Raw genomic sequence first — 23,662 nt, forward strand, 5'->3', positions numbered from 1 at the left:
ACATATAATTAACTAGAATTTCCTGGACTATCTGTAAAAAAGAGATTCCTGGAAAACTTCTGCTTTGCAACCTTGCCTCAAGCCAGTCCCATACTTCTATTTCCAGGGTGAAAACAGTCCCATCAGAAACAAATAGAAATCATAACCCTAGGAGATTTAAGACTTTCCAAATGAAACATTAATTTGAATAAACAAACAAGAAGCTCTGAGGCCAAATCAACTTCCTCTCTTCAGAAATTTCCAGCCTTTCTGCCCATGCTGCTTAATTGGGAAGCACAGTCATTTTCCCCCACTGGAGTATGGGGGTTATGTGGGGTTTGGGGTTTATGGGTGCTGTAGACACAACAGACTTCTATTTCTGGTAAATGTCAGCTGGAAAAGCAACTTTATATCCCAGACACTCCCCCTGCCCCAACCACTGCCCAGAGAGTTCTCCCTGAGAGAAGCTGAATCACAAGAGAATGGAGGCTCCTTCCCTGACTCCAGCCAAAGGTTCCCTGTCCCCAACAGGCCTTCAGATGCTCTGGGTTTCAGGAACTGGCTGCAGAACCGCCGTTTGTTAGTGATGCCCACCTTGACCCTTGACAGGACTCTCACAAGGTGACTCCGGTCTGGACACCCCCATGCTATGGGTGAGTACTGGGCCCAGGGACTTGCTGACTCACTTCTCTTGCTTCTGTTTCTCTGCCTTTACTTCCCACCTGGAAGTTCCTACAGATTGACCCAAGTTCACCTCCAATGTGGCTGAGGCAGAGACATACCTTGGAACTGATCTTGACTGATCATCCTTGGACTTAAAACTTGATCTTAGGGATGCCGGTGGGGCTCAGTGGTTGAGCATCTGCCTTTGGCTCAGAGCGTGATCCTGGGGTCCCAGGATAGAGTCCTGCATCAGGCTCCCTGCAGGGAGCCTGCTTCTCCCTCTGCCTGTGTCTCTGCTTCTCTCTCTGTGTCTCTCATGAATAAATAAAATTGTTAAAAAAAAAAAAAAACCCTTGATTTTAGACCCCTTCCAATCTGCCACATGCCTTACTCTTCCCAAAGCTGCCATTGACCTGACCTTGGCCCTTCCCTTCCTCAGCCCGGTTCCTGGTTACACAGGCCATGTCACCTCTCCTTCCTTCCCACTCAGCCCTACACCTGCTTCCCAGCTCTTGCATGGTCTCCTTATCAGATTCTCCCCACTTGCATCCACACCATGCAGCTCCCAGCTCCCTGGAGGGCACACCCCACTCCCACAGTCTCTGCAGACCAGCTTATCACCCCCTTGACTCTGATAGACAGAGATATATAGTTCACTGCACTTTTCTTCAACTCAAACTCCCTTTATCTTCTTCCATTTGTCTCCTTCTTCCCTCCTTCTGCTGTGGAAAGGAAGTTTCCCTCCACCCACTATGTTTTCATCTCTTTGAAATCTTATGCCAGCTCTCACCCCCTCTTGCCTCTATTAGGCTCTTCCTCTCGGTCTACAAGCTTATCTCAGTCTTCCCTGCTCTAGAAAAGCCAGCACGAAGAAGAATGTTCCCCAGCCTTGCCACTCCCTGATCCCTTGAACTTTTCAAGACCCCACTCGCTGTTTAACCCTGAAATAGATTACCCCCACCTGCTTGTCTCTTAAGACTGTTCTCATTGAAGGTTGCAACGCCCTAAGTACAAAATCCAGGGGACTCTTCCCAGTCTCCATGCTCCTGAATCTGTCCTTGCCACATCATCCTTTGGAGCTTTCCTTGCATGTAGAGGAGCCCATGACTCTTCGAGAATAATGTTGCTGCTGAGTGACCCCTGTATTGCTATTATGTGGCAGGCACTGCCCTGAACATTTACAGTCTTTCTTAATCCTCATGATGATCCAGGGCAGGAGCTATTACTTCCCCATCTTATTAGAGAGGGAACAGGCATGGAGAGATGATGTGACTTGTCAAGGCATACACAGGGAGCCAAAAGGTAAACCCTAACCTATAGGAGTCCAGTGCCATGCTCCAGACCATCAGACAAGGGCACCCCAAGTCAAGTTGCTGCCTTTTCCTGGCTCTCTTACTCCCTCCACTGATCCCTCCTTCCTGGTCTCACTCTCTTTCCCTGCCCGTACGTGCAGAAGGTTTCTGTTTTCATTAATGGGCCCGCTGGCTCAGCACGTTGGAACTCTCTCCCTCACTCTCCATGTTCAACCAGGTGCCAAACCTTATCGATTCTAACAACACAGTATCTTTCTCATATGTCCTTTCACTTTCCACCACCAACATCTCCTCAGGCACTGGTCGTCCATCACCTGGGCCATCTCTGGGGCCTTCTCTTGTTTCCTGTATACCCTCTGCTCAGCTGACTAGTTTCCCCAACACAATCATTCTAGGGAGCACCAAAGACAAAAGACAAAGCTGAGTTGGAGATCCCCAATCTGAAATCAACATAAGGTTGACTGATGTTGGGGATCCCTGGGTGGCGCAGCGGTTTGGCGCCTGCCTTTGGCCCAGGGCACGATCCTGGAGACCCGGGATCGAATCCCACGTCGGGCTCCCAGTGTATGGAGCCTGCTTCTCCCTCTGTCTGTGTCTCTGCCTCTCTCTCTCTCTCACTGTGTGCTTATCATAAATAAAATAAAATTAAAAAAAAAAAGGTTGACTGATGTTTAAGATATATTGAAAATAATGTAAAAAAAAATAGTAGGACATTTTCTAACAAGCCAGTCTGGAAATCATCATATTCTTTCAAAAAATGTAATTTTGACTTCAAATTGGTTAGAGCCCAGCTATTTTGCAACTCTCTAAAGTAAGAGATTACTTTGCAGAAAAATGATAAGTAGGATGAGTGTTTGTTCCTATCTGGTATGTAAGATAACGTAATAAAAAAAATTTAAGCAATTTTGTATCCAGCTCACCAATATTATCTCAACATTCCAGCTTCTCATAACCTCAAGGAATTAATCCCGATGTTCTGTTGTTTCCCCCGTTAATTAAAATTTGACAGATATACCTACTTATACAAGAATTAAGACTTTTGCAATCTGACAATTACACTTTCATATTGGGCACCTACTTTCAAAAGCATTCTCACCACCCAAACTGCCAGCCATGGAAGAGAACTAAAAAGTCTGTTCGGATATTAAAAAGTACGACAGAAGCCATGAGAAACAACAGGATCTACTACTCAAGTGTCCCTGGTGTCTGCCAAACAGTCCTCATCTCCCCAGGACCCTGCCCGAGTGTTGGATACTTACATAAAAACACCTCAACTACATATTTTGAGAAATCATTCACATACTATTCTGGAACATTTCTCAAATACACCAGACTTTATACAAATTCATCTCTAAGAAGCCAATTTCACCTCTTCGTGTACTCTTTGACTGAAAGAAACTTCCTAAGCCTAAATATTTTTATATACAGAATATATTGTATTGAGTCACAATTTATATACATTCACAGATGTTAATCATATGATGCTATGAGTTTTTTCCACATATATATTAACCTGTATAACCAATGCCTCAGTGAAGGTATAGAACATGTCCGTTCCCCCTAAAAGCTCCCCTATGCCCACCTGTACTAGTCACGTCTCGTCTTGTTCAATAACAAGCTACCCCCTAAAACTTAGCAATGTAAAACAACAAGCTTTCTGTTTTATTGTCTCACATGGTTGCTGAGGGTCAGGAGTCTGGGTGTGGCTTGGCTGGGTGGTTCTGACTCAGCTTTATCGTGAAGCTTCAGTCAAGCTGGGGACAGGACCACAGGCTCTGGGGAACTTGACTGGTGCTGAAGGATTCACTTCCAAGCTCACTTAGTTATTGGCAAGAAGTTAGTTTCTTACCATGTGGGCCTCTCCTTAGGGATGTTCATGACATGATCCAGAGTAGTGGAGAGAACGAGAGAGAGGGAGATGGAGGGAGAAAGAGAGAGAGAGAGAGAGAGAGAGAATGAACATAAGGCTGAAGCTACAATGTCTGTAACCTAATCTCAGAAGAAGCGTACCATGCCTTCACTTTTGCCTTATTCTATTGGTCACCCAGGCCAAGCCTGGTATGATGAGGGAGGGAATTATACAACATTGCGAACATCAGGAGAAGAAATCATCCAGTGCCATCTTGGAGGCTGGCTACCATACCACCTCAGTCAATCTCCACCACTCTCACCCCCTCGCCCTAAGATGGAAATCATGGCTCAGATTTCTTTCACCATAGATTCAACTTGCCTATTCTAGGACTTCATATAAACAAAAAACAAATATCCAGTACTCTTTTTTGCATGCTTTCTTTTACTTAGCATAACCTTCCTGAGGTGTCTCCATGTTGTTATGGATTTCAAGTAGTTCATTCATATTTATTGCTGAGTAATAGTTCATTTTATGGATTTCCATCAGTTTGTTCCTTTGTTCCCCTGTTGATAAAGTTTGAATTGTTTCTAATTTAGGGCCACTATGAAAAAGGCAGCTAAAAATATTCTTGTACAAGTTTATTTGTGAATATATGCTCTCATTTCTCTTGAGTACACACCTAGAAATGGAACTATGGGGTCATAGGGAACATATGTATTTTGGATATACATTTTTTTCTGGATAAAAGAACTTTGTCAAATATAAATTTTGGTGAATATTTTTCCTGTTCTGTAGTTTGCCTATCCACTTTCTTTTTAAAAAATATATTTTTAAATTTATTTATTTGACAAAAAGAGAGAAAGTAAGTGAGTGCACAAGCAGAGGGGAACAGCAGAGGAAGGGAGAGGGAGGGAGAGGGAGAAGCAGACTCCCTGCTGAGCAGGGAGCGAGATGCGGGGCTTGATCCCAGGACCCCAAGATCATGACCTGAGCCGAAGGCAGTTGCTTAACTGATGGAGCCACCCAGGCACCCTGCCTATCCATTTTCTTAATGCTGTCTTCCTGTTTGAGCAGAAGTTTGTTTGTTTGTTTGTTTGTTTGTTTGTCTATTATCTGCTGGATCCAAATGGTTCTCTAAGAATGGGCACAACTAAGCTAGATAGGTCTGTGGGTCCAGATCTATGAACTGGATCTTAAAGGGTACAGGAGAGGCCAAGTCGGCTGCCCCAATAAGGGATGAAGGTATTTTGGCAGCACCTTCCTAATCCCAGGCTCATTTGGCTAGGGCTCTACCATTCCTGAGAAAGACCCAGAGATCCAAATACCTCCTAGAGACTCTGCAGGCAGGTAAAGGCTCTCAACACAGCACACCCATTTCACCCCAGGTGCTCCCCAGCTCACATTTGAGCCCTTAGCATGGATACCTCATGCGGGACACCTGGACAAGGCTGACAGAGATGTCGCCATACTCAGGGTCACCCCAATGTGACATGAAAACAGTGATGAGGATGAGGAGTACACCAAATCCTCTTCCCTGTATACTTAACCTTGAGTCTATACTTTAAATTTGCTTTTATTGAGTTGGCAGTAAAATCAAATTCAGTGAGGAGCCCTTTTCCTCATTTGTTCCAATATTTGAACCTGTTTCCAGACTTGAATCTTCTTATGGAAAGTGGTGTTTTTGTCCCATTGTATTTGTCCGTTACTACAGCAGTAACTTTCTGTTTAATACATAGGTGTATTTAATAGGAAAGATAAATTTTAGAGTCAAGTCCCTAGGTTTCATTTTTTAAAGTCTTTAGTATTTAAAAATAAAATAAATAAAGTCTTTAGTATTTTGATGTGGTTTATGGATTGACTTAGTGAGAAGGGCTATCTTTACAATGATGAGAGTCCTTTTCCAAATACTTGACATGCCATTCCACGCATTGTCCTCTTTTGTGCTTTTTAAGAAAGGTTTTATAGATTTAGAGATTTTAATCACAGAAGTCTCTCAGACCTCTTGTTCAAGCATTCGATGTGTATTTATATTTCATTGTTATCAATAACATCTTTTTTGTTTACCCCCAAAGTCATTGTTTTTTTTAAAAAAATATGTTTAATTTTTAAATAGGTTATACAATGCCAACTGTAAACATTTTAAGGAGTGCTTCCATTTATATCTTTTGTTCTATCTTTTCATTTCTTTCTTCTAACTCACTGTTTATACAGTTTTGAAGGATTTTTAACAATTGCATTGAGGAATAATTTAATTCCACAAAATTCACTTATTTTAAGTGTATAATCAAATGATTTTCAGTGAAGTTAGCAAGTTGTGCCACCCTCATCATAATCCAGTTTTAGGATATTCTCATCACTCCAACAAGACAGTTGAGGCCCATTTACAGAGTGAACCACTCTTCCCACTCTTGGTGCCAGCAACCACATCTGCTTTCTGTCTCTGTAGATTTGTCTGCTATAATATTTCATGCAACTGGAAGCACTCTGTGGTCTTTGTGCCTGACTTCTTTCACTCAGTAGGATGTTTGGGAAGCTTTTTCATGTTTACTGTGTATCAGAACCTCACCTTTTCTTACTGCTGAGTGGTATTCCATTTTAGGGTTAGACCACATTTTGTTACCATTCACCAGGTGATGGGCCTTTGGGTTGTTTCCACTTTGGGCTATTATAAACAATGATGCTGAGTGAATATTCATGGGCAGAAGTTTTTCATTTTGAAGAAGTCTAACATATTTTTTTCTCTCTAAGTTAATGCTTTTGGGGTCCTTTTAAAGAAATCTTTGCTTACTCCAAGATTGTAGAGTGAATTTTTTTCCTGTTTTCTTACAGAAGTATTGTATTTTTAATTTTTACCTTTAATCTCTAATCCATTGTAAAGTTTTTATGCAATGTAATATATGAATGTAGGTAGTTTTTTTATAGAGACTTGTAGCTCTTATATTCCTATTTCTTAAAACAATCTTTTTCTCAATAAAGTATTTTGGTGTCTTAATCAAAACTATATACATGTGGGTTTATTTCTGGACTCTATTTCATCATTCATTTGTTTGCCTATCTTTATGTTGGTATTACACAGTCTTGATTACCATAGCTTTATAGCGAGTACTAAAATCAGGTGTTTATGAGTCTCCCAACTTTTCCTTCTTCAAAATTATTTTGGCTTATTCTATGTTCTTTATGTTTTATATAAGTTATAGAATCAGGTTGGCAATTTCTGCAAAGGAAAAACATCTTCCAGAATTTTGATTGGAATTACATTGAATCAGTAGATCAGTTTGAAGGGAATTAACATTTTATAATTATTTAGACTTTCAACTCAAACATGTTCTATATCTCTTCTTTTATTTATACCTACTTTAATTTCTCTCAGCAGTGTTTTGTAGTTTGAAATGTAAAGAAAGGTTTTACACATACCATAATTTTTTATTTTCTAACTATTCATATATGATAGTATAGGAGAACAATGATTTCCATATATTGATCTTATATCTTACAACCTTATGAATTCACTTATTAGTGCTAGAAGCTTTTATGTTTTAGATTCCTTTGAGTGATTTTTTGCATACAGACTTATTTCTTTGAGAAACAGAGATAATTTTATTTTTCCTTTCCAATATTTATGTCTTTTATCTCTTATCTTATTATACAGGCTAAGGCCTCTAGTATAATATTGAATAGGAATGGGAAAAGCAGATATCTTGGTTGTTCTTAAGGAGAAAATATTCAGCTTTTTGCCTTTAGGTTTAAAGTTTGTGTTTGATTACAGTTGACCTTTGAACAATGCAGGAGTTAGAGACAATATATTTAGAGTTCTATGTTTTTATTACAAGAAAGCATGTATAAATGAACCCAGGCAGTTCAAATTTGTATTGTTCTTTTTCTATCTTCCTTAAGATAGATGTTCATTCAGTGATTTTAATCCTTCCTTATCTTCTACTATAACTCATGAGTACTATAAATCAGAGCTATGTATATCTCTTAAGGGCGCTTTAATTTTGTCACACAAATATATACATATAAACACAGGGATCCCTGGGTGGCGCAGGGGTTTGGCGCCTACCTTTGGCCCAGGGTGCGATCCTGGAGACCCGGAATCGAATCCCACATAGGGCTCCCGGTGCATGGAGCCTGCTTCTCCCTCTGCCTGTGTCTCTGCCTCTCTCTCTCTCTGTGACTATCATAAATAAATAAAAATTAAAAAAATAAAAAATAAAAAAAATAAACACACACACCTGAACACATTCTATTCCCTGTATGGTCTAATTTCTCATGTAACTTTTTCTTTGATCCATTGATCATATAAAAATGCATTATTTAATATCCATACAATTTAGGAATTTTTCAGATTACTTTTTGTTATTGAATTCCAATTTAATCCTCTCTTGGTCAGATAATTCACTCTGTATGATTTTAATACTTTTAAACCATTGAGATTTGCTTTAGGATGTAAAATATAGTCTATCATGGTGAATGGTCCATATGTACTTGAAAAGAATATTGATTCTGTGGTTATTGGGTGAAATGTTTGTTAATGACAGGTAGTTTGAGTGAATCACTTGTGTTTATCAAGCTTTTTATATCATAAAGAGGCTGGGGTGTTTTGGGTCTGTTTTACAGCTAAGAGTACATTACTAAAAGAAAATCAAAGCAATTTCCAACTATGTGTGTGGATTTGGTGATTTCTCACTTCAGCTCTGGCAATTTTTATTTACTGTGTTCTGAAACTCAGTTGTTGGGTGCATATACTTTTATAATTACTTTCTTTGATGAATTGCCTTTTTTAAAAACTATTATGAAATGTCTTTCTTGGCAGTACTCCTGGTCTTAAAACCTACGTTGCCTGATATTAATAGAGCCACTTCAGCATTCTGATAGAGTACATGATATACTTGTGTCTTTTTACTGAATGTGTGCCTTGTAAACAGCATATACTTGGGCTTTGCTTTAATAATCCCGACTGATGCTTTCTGTCTTAAATTGGGGCATTTAGTCCATTTACTTTCTTTTTTTTTAACTGCTCTAAAATTCTATGATTCTGTAGTATAATTTACTTTATCTTGAGTAGATCTGGATCCCACTCATTGGTAATGTTAAGAATATCTTAGACTCTCACAAGTCGATGTTGTATTTGCTTCATGCACACAGTGAACTGAATTCCCATTAGTTTCCTCCCATTACCATAAGCTTTTCTTTTTCCAGAAACTAGCTCCACATTATTGAGTCAACTAAGAATGTTTATTCAGGTTGTACTCAAAATGATTACCTTTATCAGATAAATATCTATAATTTACAACATCTCTTAAATTTGTTTGTTTTCCCAATGTTTCTATAGCCAAATGCTTTGTTTTATATATTCTCATTACTCTGAAACATTATTTCAAAACAGATGTGATAGCTACATGGAATTATAGACATTTCTAATTTTTTTCAAATATTTGCAGAATTGAATTACACAAGATTGGTTTTGAATTTGCAAGTTCCTATTTGCAGTAGAAGAAATCAAAAGCATTGTTAGCACAGAGATTTTCTTATTCAAGAGAAGCACTGTACAAGATGATAAGTGCCACCATGATTTGACTTACTTGGTAAGTAGCCAAATATTATCTGAATGACACCAGAAATTGATATTATTGGTATTGGTATTATTTATTATTTATTACCCAGTCTAACAATTTCTGTCTTTAGAGAATTAAATATTTTAATGTAAATACTAATATTGGTTTTGTGTCTACCATCTTGCTACTTGTTTGCTATTTGTTTATTACTCTTAATTCATCATTTTCTGGCATCTTTTGGATTATTTTAATGTTGTATTTTTTAAAGATGTTATTTATTTATTCATGAGAGACACACAAAGAAAGGCAGAGACACAGGCAGAGGGAGAAGCAGGCTCCCTGTGAGAAGCCCAATGCAGGATTCAATCCTAAGACCCCAGGATCACAATCTGAGCTGAAGGCAGATGCTCAACCACTGAGCTACCCAGGTGTCCCAATACTGCATCTTTTTCCCTTTTGGCTCCTTACCTCAAAGTCTTTGTTTTATTTTTATTGTTGCTACTGGTTTCTAGGGTTTACAATATGCCTTTTAACTTTTCATAGTCTACCTTCCAGTAGTTTATACCATATCAATAAAATGAAAGAACATTAAAGCAATATATTTTCTCTTCCTTTAGGCTATTGCTGTGATACATATTACTTGTACATGAATTAAAGCCTTAAATACATGGTTAGTCATTTTTTACTTTAACCAGTAAATTATGTCTTAAACCCACTATCAAACAAAGAAATTATTTTGTATTTCCCCACATAATTACCATTTTTCTACACTCCTCATTCCTTCATTAAGTTTGTTTCTACCTGGCATCACATTTATTTACCCTGAAGAACTGCCTTTAACTTGCCTTTTTCATGGAAGTCTGCTGGTAATACATTTTCTCAGCTTTGCTTTGCATACAAATTTTTTTATTTCACTTTCCTGTATAAAAGGTATCCATGAATATAAAACTCTAGGTTAACTGGGTTTTTTTTTTTTTCTGTCAGCATTTTACAGATGTTGTTTCATTATTTTTGACCTGGCTTTCAGGTCGAAAATATTTGACCTATTTATTGCTGGTTTTCAACAATTTGATTATGCATGCCATTGCTTTGTATTTATTCTATTTGTGGTCGTTGAGCTTCTTAGAATTGTGTATTTATTTTTTTCATCAAATTTTGAAATTTTCTCATGATTATTTCATTAAATATTTTTTGTATACAAATTTATTTCTTCCTTCTAAGACTCTTATCCTACAAGTCTCTGAATCTCTTTTCTTTCTTTTTTCCACCTTTTCTCCCTCTTTCTATGCTATAGTCTGTTTCTATTACCCTGTTTTCAAGTCCCTTTATTTTTTTCTTCTGCACAGTTAAATCTATTGTTAAGCCTACCGAGAGACTTTGCCAATGCAGATATTGTATGTTTTTTAGTTATAGGATTTCCATTTTTTTCTTTTTTATTGCCATTTCCTTATTTAGATGTCCTATTTGGTCCTTTACTGTGGTCCTATTTTCTTTAAAGTTTTGAAAGGAATTAAAATAGCTATTTAAAAGCCCTTTGTCATCTAATTCAATCATCTCTCTCATATCTGTTTCTATTTCTCTTGATCTGGGGGTCACATTTTCCTGCTATTCTGCATGTCTTGTAATTTTTTTATTGTATGTTGGATATTTGGGATGCTATGCTGTTGTGTCTGTATTTTATTATTTTCCTTAGATTATTTCAAACAATGTGAATCTCATTCTAGGAAGAAGTAATTTACTTGTGGATCTGCTTGATTATAAAGCTTTACTTGGGGGATGGGGGTTGTCTAGCATAGCCTTTACTCTTGGTGGATTAGCTCTACCTACTTCTCAGAGTTTCAACAAGATCTCTCCACTTTGACTTGGAGATACAATAAAGTATCTCCAAGTAGGAGTAAAATATCTCCTACCTCTTAGAGAGATTTGGACCTCATTTTTAGCTCATAGCTTCCTAGTAGATGTTCTTTGCTCGTTCTGTATTTATGTAGCTTAGTATTTAGCCAAATCCCCAAAGGACTCCCTTGCAGATTCCTGATGCTTCTCTATATAGTTTCCTTTCCTTTTGTATTCTTTTCCCATCTAGACATCTCCAAACTCAGATCACTAAGTATGACCACAGTAATGCTTGTGTTCTCTACCTTGCACCATAGTTCAGAAAGTGCCTGCAAGCAGAAATCTCAGATAATAAGGGAATTCCCTAAATAGCTTTCCTTCTTTAAAGTTATACAGTGCCTGCTGTCCAAAGTTTGGATGATATTTTTTCATAGGTATTGTCTAGTTCTCTAATTATTTGTGGTAAGAAAGCTAGTCCAACACCACTCTGTCATGATACTGAAAAACCAATTTTGATTACAGCAGTCTCCTGCACATCTTTTGGTAGATCACCACTATTTACAGAATAAACTCAAAATGCCTTAGCCTGAAAATCTGATTCAATTTACTTTATTTCCCACCTCTGTTCTTAAAATATTTTCTACCAAGAAAAATCTCATACTTTCAACCTAGTTTTTAGGATCAGAGCCTTTGGTTCAAATCCTGCCTGAGCTTTGGTTCTCTGATCTGTAAAATAAGGATAAGAACCATATGTACCCCATAGGAGTGGTGAAGAATAAATACCAGGATTTATATAAAGTAACCAGCATAGTGTCTGTCTTATAATAAAAGCTCAACCATCAGAGGTGTTGATGTACATATCCTTGTAATGCATCTCTCCCCAAGTAAACTGTAACTTCCTGAAGAACAGGCTTATAACTACTTCATCTCTTTACTCTTCCCATAACTTAAAGCTGTGCCATAAACCATAATGGTTAAAAACATTGACCTTGTAACTAAACCCCCAAGGTTTATTCATTCATCTTGCAAGCATCTACTCAGTGCTATATAAATTAAAGACCAAAGATCCATACAAAGCAGCAAGAATACCACTGCAAGCAAAAACAGACATGGTCTCTGCCCCAGTCAAGCTGACAGTCTAATGCAAGAAACAGACACCAATGAAATATTTACCAAAAACAAAAACAAACAACCACAACAAAATATGAAAAATGTATCCATGCTTCACTTAAATATATTTTACATCTCATTGCCAATTGCTTAAAATCATTCAGTGGCTTCCTACTGCCTTCCAAAGAAAGTGCAAACTCTCTGACAGTGGTAACTGTCCTGCCGAGAGGTACGTGGGATCAGTGAAAGCATGCAATGAGGAAATGTGACCTAGAGTTGTGCAGCCAAGGGAGGTCTCCCTGAGGAAGCATGACTGCTATGTGACAGACAGCATGAATTGCCCTTTTCTGGTGAAGAGAGGGAGGAAGAATAGAGCAGGCAAAGGAAACTGAACAGAGGCACCATGGCAGGAAGGAGGGTGGGGAACATAGAGAACCGAAAACAGAAGACAGAGGCTGTGTGTGCGCCACAAGATGAGGGTGGAGATGCCGGGTTCCGTCCTTGAGGTCACATTAAGAGTTTCCATCTTTAGGAGTGGCCAGGTGATTCCACCAGTGAACCAGGTGACTCCTGATTCTGGTTCAGGTCATGATCTCAGAGTCCTGGGATCGAGCCCCACATCAGGCGTTGTGCTTAGCAGGGAGACTACCTGCAGACTCTCTCCCTCCCTCTCCCTCCCCATCACTGGTTCACACACTCTTGCTCCTCTCTTTCTCTAAAATAAATAAATAAATCTTAAAAGCCAAAGAAGAATTTCCATCTTTAGCCTAAGAGCAGTGAGACACAGCAGTTTTAAGTAAGGAGACCAGTGTGGTTCTGCAATGTCAAGAGCAAAGTAGCAAAGTGCAGGCACAGATGGGATATCTCAGTGTTTCAGTTACTATTGCTGCTCAACAAAGTACCCCCAAATTTCTCAGCTTTTTTTAATCAAAATATAATTGACACATAACATTAGTTTTAGGTGAACAACATGGTGATTTGATAAGTCTGTACATGAGGCTACACTCCCGACATCTCTTACCAATAATGTGATTATGATGCCATTGACTATATTCCCTATGTTGTCCCTTTCATGCCTTAGAACAATCTTTTTATTATGCTGATTGACTTAGTGCTTCTACAACTTGGACAGATAGGGGTGAGGTGGAAGGTGGAGAGGGTAGAAGGCAAAGGAAGGACAGGCATGACTTGCCACTATTCTATGTGGCCTAGGATTTTTGCTGGAAAGACTGAAAACTGGGAGTGAATTGATGGCCAGGGTCTAGAACCATCTAAATGACTTGATTGCTCACTTGTCTAGGCTTTAGCTGAGATAGCACAGAAATTAGAACTGGCAACCAAAATGCCTACATATGGCTTGATTTCCTAAAAGCATGGGGATCTGAGCATCTCAGGGCTCTAACATGAGCATTCTAGCAAGCAAGATAAAGTTGCACTGCCTTTTAGGACTCGACTCTGATGTAACACAGTGCTATTTTAATGAGACTTTATTGGTCAGGGCAGTCCCTAGTGCAGCCAATTTCAACGGCACAGAACATAGACTTCACTTGTCAATAGGAGATATATCGAAGAGCTTCAGATAGAGGAAATGTTTAAAATAGTGAAATCAAAAATAACACCATTTCAGTAGAGATAGTGGCAGATGAGGGTAGCTTAAACTGATGTGGTGGTAGCTGAGGTAGAGAAAAGTACTAAAGAGGTTACATTAGCAGAACCTGGTGATTGAATGGATATGAAGAAAAAGTAGAGGCTTCTAGATTGTGCAGCAGAACAGATGGTGGTGCCACTTACTAAGCTGTGGAACACAGGAAAAGGACTGGGACATCCATAATCTGGTTTGTGGGGTAGAGAACTTGAATCTGGTTTTGGAAATGCTGGGTTGGGAGGGACTTTGAGACATTCATATGAAAGTCAAGTAAGCAGCTAAATGCATGGACTCAACAGAGATACTGGGACTGGCTATGCGAGTTGTTACCATTTCAGTGGTCACTGAAATCATAGATGCAGGTGGGATCAGAGAGGGACTATCCAGTGAAAAGGAAAGAGAGACAAGCATAAATCTTTGAGCAACTTTAGCGTTAGCAGCGCGAAGAGGAGACAGGAGAGCAGTTCCGGAGTTAATAGAAAACAAAGAGTAGCTTGCACAGCAAAATCGCAGAAAAGAGAGGAGTTAGGAAAGGTGAGTGGTCAACAGTGTCAGATGCTGATGACAGACTAGATGAGAAGAGGTCTGAGGATCTAGTGCAGGGAGGTGATTATTGTCGATCATGAGATCTTTTTTCCATAGAGTCATGGGTGCATTGTGGGAAAAAGCCTGTCTGAAATGGAGGTGGAAAGAGACCCGAGACTTTCATTCTGCAGTCACCGATGACCTCAGTGTGTTCAAAGCCAGTGAGTGAGTGCCACTACTGGCACTTTTAATCACTCTGCCTCTATAATTTCTCTTACTAAAGAGAGGCACCTCTTTGTTTACATTTTATGTTTCTCAGCAAACATATACCTCTCAGAAAACCCTCTTCTGTGCTTAATTTAACGGTCTTCCTCCACCCACCACCCACCTGCGGGCATCCTCCTGACTCAGTCTGGGCCCTCTGTCTCCCTCACAGCCTCGCTTACCTCGAGATTGCACACCTGCCCGTAGGATGGCGGCCTACATGCACATCTCCATCCCAGGTGTTTCTTCCTGTGCCCAAGGATTTCTGGCTGTTTCCGAGGCCAAATGCAGATGAGCTTGTTGCTGAAGCAAACAATGTCCCATACCCAAAGTTAAATTAAATTTGTCCTATATACTCTTCTTGCCACCGGCTCTTCTCTATTTCTAGTTCCCTATATCTCAAATTCTGACGTCACCTTCTGCTTTTTTGCTATCTTCTGGCTTCCTGCACTTATCTCTGCCTTTTTGCTTCTCATGGGCACATGCTTCCAAGGCAGTCTCCTGCATTCACCTGGATAGCATGAATCTCCATTTTCACAGCAATAACCCAGATCCAAGGATACACCTGTGTGGATCTAGGACCCACACATCAGGCTTCCTGATAATAGTTCTCCGAAGTCATCTTCTTGATGTGTTACTATCCTGCAATGTGATAGGCTGATTAAAATAGAAAGGGGAAGACTCTAGAAAATTAAGAATGACTAATAGATTCCAACTTGTTATCAAATCTGATCCTTTGGTGGTTCCCTAGACTGCTGTGTTAAGAAGAATTCTGAATCTCCATCCGGATTCTTGCAGGAATTCAGAGGTTGATTGGTGCTATTTGCTATTTTGTCATTTGTTTTGTTCTTTGTTACAGGATAGAATTAGCAGCCCTAATTGCAGGTCGAATCTTGGTAAGAACATTGGATGAAATGTAAGTAGGCCTATAATTTAATCTCAGTGAAATCATTAGGATATTCCATACAAATTCCAAAATTTCTACAAAATATGACTTACTAATAATGTATGTTAGAAGGTGATATGGTCCAACTTTTGCTCCTTTGCATCTTTTACATTATTAGTTTCATGTAGGTAGTTATCTCTTAGAGACCTATTTGTTACAAAGAGCTCTCAAAAGGAATGCCTGACCCAGAACATTTTAATGTATGGATCAATTAAGACCCACCAACACCTCCTCAGGTTGTGACACATAGCCCTGCCACTTTGCCTGTGCATTAAACAATATGGAGATGTAGCATCTGTCAAAAGAAGGCCCACCTTGGGAAAACACAACCTTGTTTTCTCTATATAGCTTTATATAGCTCCTAACACTTTCAGAGGTGATCATGTTCATGCACAAAATGGGCAAGACCAGGATGTACCACCATTAGACATTCTGAGAAAGTTGTTTCTGGTGATTGTCATATTTGCAGTATCATTGTGAATGCAACACGGACGCTACTGCATGGTGATATTATAGACTCAAATTTGGCTATAAAAACATTCCACATAAATTTTTAAAGATTTAAAATTAAGGTGAATGGTCCTACTGTGCATTTGCTCATTGTATAAGGATTAACTCAACTGCCATTGCCAGTGAAGCAATGGCTACTTTGGGGGGGAAAAAACATGTGCCATTAATGAAACCATATATTGACCTCTTGGTTTGACCCACCAGCCATTGGAGTTATTGGAATAATTTACCTATGGAAACTTTCAACAGATTTTCCAAAGTATTATATGAAGACTATATCAAGCACATATTGTCTGGCACATAGTAGATGCCCAAAATAGTTGTGCAAAAAACAAGCATGCTTTTTCAAAAAAAAAAAACCTTTGTCATTTACTGAAGATAGAACCATTCATCAGTTGCTTTCCTCTGATGAGAAGATGTCAAGAAGAGTTACCTGTTCTGCTTAAACATACTAATAAGAGCTACACGTAGGAGCAGTTGCTATGGGGCAGACACTTTGCTGAGCACTTTATAGCTATTATACATTTCTTTTCAAAGCAGCCGTAGGAGGTAGGCACTACAAGCACTTCATAGGATGAGGAATCTGAAACAGAAGTTAAAGAATTTCCCCAAAGTCACAGAAAGAAAAAGGAAAGAATCTCTAGCAGGCTAGTAAAAACTAGAGCTGGGACATGATCCCGGGCAGCCTGCTCCCAAGCTTCATTTAAATGCACCACTTCAAAACAGTCACATGTATCCAATGACTTGCACAGATTGTCTCAGTTAAGTGCTGATGGTGAGTAGAATCAGACTGAAACCAAAGGGTGAGGATGACACAGTAGAGGCAGATGCTTAGGTAAGAAAGTAAAGAGACACCTTCAGAATTGCATTCCCTTTGATTGAAAAGGGCTGAAATGTATGTAAAAAGCAGCCATAGCCAGACATGACAGGAACAAAGGGATAGCTTATGGATAGTAGTGAACAAGAGGCTTCCAGAATGTTCTAGAAGATTTTTTCCAGGCTTACTGAAATATAATTAACATGTAATATTATGTACATTTAGGGTGTACAACATGCTGATTTGTACACATATCTACTGCTCAGTGATTACCACAAGGTTACTACAAGAGCACATCCATCACCTCACATAATTACCTTCTTCTTTTGTGTGTATATAGTGAGAACAATTGAAATTTACTTTCTTGCCCACTTTCAATTATACACTACAGTATTTTTAAAAAGGTTATATATATATATATATATATTTATGTTATATATATATATATATATATATTTATGAGAAAGAGAGAGAGAGAATGAGAAGAGGGAGGGGCAGAAGGAGAAAGAATCTCCAGCAGACTCTACATTGAGCACAGAGCCCAGTGTGGGGCTTGATCCCACAACCCTGAGATCATGACCTGAGCCGAAACCAAGAGTTGGACACTCAGTGGATTGAGCCCCTACAATGTGGTATTTTTAACTATAGTCACCATGTGGTATATTATTAGACCCCCAGAATTTCTTAATTTTATATCTGGAAGTTTGTACTCTGACCAATGTCTCCTCATTTCCCTCAGGCTCTGGAAACTACCATTCTAATCCATTTCTATGAATTCAACATTTTTAGATTCTACATACGAATGATATCGTACAGTATTTATTTTTCTCTGTTTGACTTGTTTCACTAAGCAAAATGCCTCAAGGTCCAACCATGTTGTTACAAATGGCAGCATCACCTTCCTTCTGTGGCTGTATGTGTGATACATATACCACATATTTTTTTTATCTGTTCATCCAGATACATGGATGCTTAGGTTGTTTCCACACCTTGGCTATTGTAAATAATGCTGCAATGAAGATGAGGGTGCAGGAATCTTTTAAAGGTAGTGATTTCATTTCCTTTAAATATCTACCCAGATGTGGGATTGTGGTATCATATGGTTATTCCATTTTTAACTTTTTGAAGAAGCTCCATACTATTTTCCACAGTGGATGCACCAATTTACACTCCCACCAACAGTGCTTGAGGGCTCCCTCTTCTCCACATCCTCAGCAACACTTGTTCTCTCTTGTCTCTTTAATAATAGTTACTCTTCCAGGTGTGAGGTGGTTTTGATTTGCATTTCCTTGATGATTAGTGATATTGAGCATGTTTTCATGTACTATTGGCCATTCATATGTCTTCTTTAGGAAAAAAAAATCTGTTCTGCTCCTCTGGCCATTTTTAATTCAATTACTATTGTTTTTTCTATTTCTCTTCCCTAACAAGGAGGATCTGAAAATCTCCTCTGTCCCTGTGTACAGTGAGTCTGCCAAGGGGAGCAGCTCTTTGCACATCTTTGCACATGTGAGTTTGAACTCCTGCAGGATCACACCCCTCACCGCACCGGCAGGATGGAGGGAAACCTCACCTCCTCAGATCTCCTCTTCAGATGTATCCTCAACTGCACCAATGGCCAAGGAGTCTGAGCCTCACTTTGTTGTCGAGCCCCTTCTTCTATGTTGTTTCTTAGTTGTCAGATGTCTATGAATCACTAAACCAGATGCCCACTTGGAGAAAACAAAGCAGCAGTACGAGTTCTGAAACTGATCCACCTCTTCTGCTGGTCAGATTCTTTGTGAATTAAATCACATACAGATTGAACTTGAATGCCCTCTACACCTTTGACCAGTGATATTAGACTCCTCAGACCATTTTTGGATTTTTGTTTTTAAGATGTGCTTATTTATTTGAGAGAGAGTGTGTGTGTGTGTATACACATGAGCAGGGGGGAAGGGCAGAGGGAGAGAGAGAATCTCAAGTAGACTCCCCACTGAGTGTGGAGCCCAACTTGAGGCTCGGTCTCATGCCCCCCAGATCATGACCAGAGCCAAAACCAAGAGTCTGATGCTTAACCAACTGAGCCACCCAGGAACTCCCTCAGACCACCTTTGGAGTCATTGCCTGACATCACAGTTCGGACTCAACCTTATGCTCCTTCTTGATGAGGTTTCCAGGATACTAATCCTCTCTGGGTTCTAGTCATTGATGAATACATACAAGACATCTGCTATGGACCACGATATATAGCCATCCTTAACAGTAAATCTGGATTAGAGAAAAAAAATAGAACCTCTTACCTCCTTCCTTAACACAAGTCTTGGAACCATAAGACTCTGATTTACCCTCCTGACTCTGTGAGCAAGGAAAGCCTGTGTCTGCTATCTAAAAAGATGGAAAGAATTAAGGATAAGAAGGAGGGAACAGATGGGAGATAAAGAGTAATCCCACCTGATAGAATTTCAGGGCCACAGGTCCATCCTCTCAGTAAGGGGCTGCGTGAAAGTCAGACTCCAGTCTCATCAGTAACAGAAGCCCCTTAAGGGGAACATGAAGAAGGGAGGATAGAGAATTTCCAACCTTCCCTGGTTATGAGTTTCTCTTAACTCCTCAGACTTAGCAAGCAAGCACGTGACTTACACTTTTGATATCTTCTTGGGAAGAAGAGATATGTGGTTGATCAGGGAAGTGTTGCTTCCTGTTTTGAGACTGTTCCAGTACACTCTGTTCTTAGGAGAAAGAAGATCGGTTTGGGCACTCAAATAGGATAGGGGTCGGCACAATACATCAAATACATTTCTCAACCGAGGACAAAAACTCATGGCGTAACTTAATCTCCTTCTAGCCTTATGTTAGGCCAAATACAAGATCCATATAGATCAGAAGAAATACTCAGTAAGTCAGAATGATAATACAACAATATCCTAACTCCAACAACCAAAAAAGTTCCCAATTTATACTGGTTTCCATTATTACGATCTCAAGAAGAAATTGACCTTCAGGTCAATTTACCCTGAATTAAAGACCAAAAATCCAAATCATTTTTTACTTACTTTTTTTTTATCCTGATACTTAGCCAGGGAGCCCTGGATTCCTATAGTATGCATTTGGTTCTTTCCTATCTGATACCCCCCACACACACACACACACATACACATACACACAATTTATTTCATCCAGTGGTATCCTTTATGCATTCTATTTTCCCAAAATGCACTTAGGCCATATAGCATTTTTACATCACCAACCCCACTGATATCATAAAATTTAAAAAACAAATCTCAGCCACTACAACTCATATCCCAATCAAATACAAATGATTTTCATTATTCCCAGTAATTATGTTCTATCAAGTCACTGCAAGCACTGGTTTGCAAACACTTCTTGTGCCAGGACACTAGCCAACTTCAACATCAGGCTTAGAGGTCAATTTAAGCCATGAAATCACCAACAAAAAGCACAAAAATGTAAAAAATCTTGGCACTACCCTAGACCGCCAAAAGGACCCTTGTGTACAATAAGAATTGAAAGAAGGCAGAGCATTGCCTTGTTCCACATCAAGTGGGAACATGCACATTGGATGAATCAGATTTGTGCTGCTCTGTGCATGTCCACGAATTCTGCTACAGCACCAGGAGTATTGGGTTCAGGGTTGCAAATAAAGTTTAGCGAATAGGGAAAAAACACAAATCCAGGATCAGTGAATAAGGAGGATGAAGTGCATGTTCTCAGAGCTCAGCTCTCATGGTACATTATAGACCAATGTCACGTCACCTTGCAAAGACCCCAGAAGATAGCTAATTGGCCTGGAGGAAGAAACATAGATAAAGAAATGCGAAGAAAAGGAGAAAATCTTTTGTTAGCCTCACCAAGAGGCCTACTAGTCTGTGACTCTTTCTCAGCATCCTCGGTCCTCACATGTGATTGGAAGCTTTCCTCTAAATGGTAACTGGCACTGTGCTCACCATGTACTGGAGGAAAAGATACCCTCCTCTGAACCCAGCCTTCTCGCCGAGAGAGCTTTGGGTCGTTGGCGTCTTGTTATCCACCACATAGAACCTACCTAGGAGGAGGCCTGTGGGATAACATTCCCAAATGTCCAGCACATACTGTGTTTTTCAGGAAACTACCAGGCTAGCAGCAGTAGTGACATCTGAGAGGCAAAGTCCAACACCAAGAAACCAAACCCCCAGACTTCTGGCGGCAGCCACTTGGCTTCAGCATTCAGCTGAGCGGATTCCGGGTGCTCTGGATAGGTGGATTCCTGGAAATCTGATCCTTTAGCAAGACCTCACCTCTCAACTTCAGGTGAATCTGCAGGCTCCAAAAACAGTGTGATGGGTGGGTGCCTTAAAGACTAGGGCCCCTAGAGACTGGAAGGCCATGACTAGGAGATCTCAAGTGTGTGGGACTTTAGGCAGAAACCCATCTATTTTCCTCCCCTTCATTCTGTTTCAAATCTAGAAGTATAAATTGAAAACGTTCCAGGGCACATGTGCCTGAGACTTTTTGTTCTGGGATCATTACTAGGACAGGGCAGGGGGTGGGCAGTGGGAATACTAGATTTGCTACCCACGTTCTGTTCCTTTTTATAAAATACATGCAGAACTTTCTGATGACCGGGCTACCTTCAGGTTCGAGAGGCCTGCGCACGAGCCCTGAAGCATAAAGACCCTCTGCTTCAAAGCTTTATGTTCATTCTGGATCCACAGTTGCACAGAGTCTGATGAAGTTTGTGGGACCCAGGCCATAGGCTCAACCACTAGCGGTGGCTGGTTTTTATCAGAAAATTTTCATAAAAAGGATGAGTGATCTTATCACATAGTAAGTCAGCCACCTTTTTGAATTGAGATTAAAACAAACAGACAAACAAAACTTTCACAAGAACCTAAAGGACATCTCAAAAGATTTGCTGTTGACGTGGCACTGAAGAAGAATGGTGTTTGTTTCTTGAACAAACACCATTTGTTTGTCTTGAAATAAACAAACAAAACAAACAAACAAAAAAAACAAGTGTTGGTTCTGTAAGTCATAAGGGTAGTGTTCAAACGTTTGTTTTTTAGATGAAGGAGGACATATGAATATCAAGCTGGAGAAGAGAGGAATTTTGCTAGGAAGTAATGACCTTAAAGGAGAGGATAGACCTTTATAAAAGGGAAGGGAGATGCACTGGATCTAACTATTCCTGAAGACCAGGACATGCCCTTGACCCAGAGACAACTATGAAGGGGAGAAATGCAGGATCCAGGAGTAGACTAGGATGGCCACCTGGGAGGGATCCCAGAGTTCAGAACTGCCAGGAAGTGCTCTCTTAAACTCAAGATGGGGACCACGTCACATCTGGGAAATCCTCACCTAGATACAGACAACATGGTTTACACACATGTAGACAGATCTGGGGGTCAGAGAATATTTTAAATTTTTTTGAAGGGTTTCATGGTACCAGAGAACACAGAAACAGTCGTGGAATGTCCTCCTGGTAAGCATGCCAAGAGGATAGTGGGATGACGTCTTCAAAGAAAGATCCAGGGATGAGGAAATGAATCCCCAAGAGGTCCCAGCACGCCACACAGATGATACTGCTGCCCTGGAGAGCGTCCATCTACAAAGTAACTCCAGGAAGGTTAGTCTGTTTTAGCACAATATGTACTTGCGTGAAGAAGAAGAAACTCCTTAGATTACACCATCAGCCCCTTCAAATACAAGAATTCCATGATGCATGCACTCCAAAAATAAAACAAGAATTTATAGAGGTGTTTTTTTTTAGGATTTTATTTCTTTATTCATGAGAGACAGAGAGAGAGGCAGAGATGTAGGCAGAGGGAGAAGCAGGCTCCCCGCAGGGACCCCGATGCAGGACTCAATCCCAGGACCCTGGGATTACACCCTGAGCCAAAGGCAGATGCTTGACCACGGAGCCACCCAGGTGCTCCAAAACAAGAACTTTAAACCCCACTGGGGCTATTTGACTCTCTCTCTCTCTCTCTCTTTCTGTATGTGTAAATAAATAAATATAGATAGATAGATAGATAGATAGATAGATATATGGATATCTATATCTTTCCTTTCCTAGTAAAGAAGAGGGCTTTTAGGAATTGATCTCATCTAATAGTGATTTAAACTCTGTCACTGAACTTAAGAATGGACACAAAGCCCTCTTACACGAATGTGTCCTCTTGCAAGGCCAAGGCACTAGATGTAGTGCCAGCTATGTGAGCTGGTAATGATGCTTCTGTTATGTTTACCAAACAAGAAATTCCAAGACAATTCCAAGCTGTTTTACTAATACAGTTAAAACTTCTTTTAGAGCTTATTTTTTTTTGGCTTTTTTTTCCCTTTTCGGATTTTTTTAAATGTCCCCACCATCTATGCAAATTACATTATATCACATCCCCTGATCACATCATATCAGCAAACTGCCCAACCGATTTGTTACCTCGAAGGAGAGCATACCCTGCAAAATCTAACAGGAAATGTCTTAAGGAACTCAAGGCCTCAGATGACCACATAAGGACCCAGAAACCAGATAAGCACAGCGGTTAGGAACAGACTTTTGAGGCCAGACAACCCGTACATGAAACTCCCCTACTGCTTACCAGCAATATAATCTTGGGCAAGTTATTTAGCATCTCCAAACCTCAGATATTTAACATCTCAAAACCTCAGTT

At 39.7% G+C, this 23,662-nt stretch overlaps 1 long non-coding RNA gene across 1 annotated transcript; it reads left to right on the forward strand.

Annotated features, from left to right (window-relative positions):
• The first annotated feature begins 455 nt into the window (after nucleotides 1-455).
• On the forward strand, nucleotides 456-20,057 carry LOC144323054 (uncharacterized). The gene is made up of 4 exons (XR_013388600.1): nucleotides 456-632; nucleotides 9,249-9,392; nucleotides 15,599-15,655; nucleotides 18,444-20,057. It is a non-coding gene; the product is annotated as an uncharacterized LOC144323054 (long non-coding RNA).
• The last annotated feature ends 3,605 nt before the right edge of the window (nucleotides 20,058-23,662 follow it).

This window comes from Canis aureus, chromosome 11 (assembly GCF_053574225.1).
Source record: "Canis aureus isolate CA01 chromosome 11, VMU_Caureus_v.1.0, whole genome shotgun sequence".
NCBI lineage: Eukaryota > Metazoa > Chordata > Mammalia > Carnivora > Canidae > Canis > Canis aureus.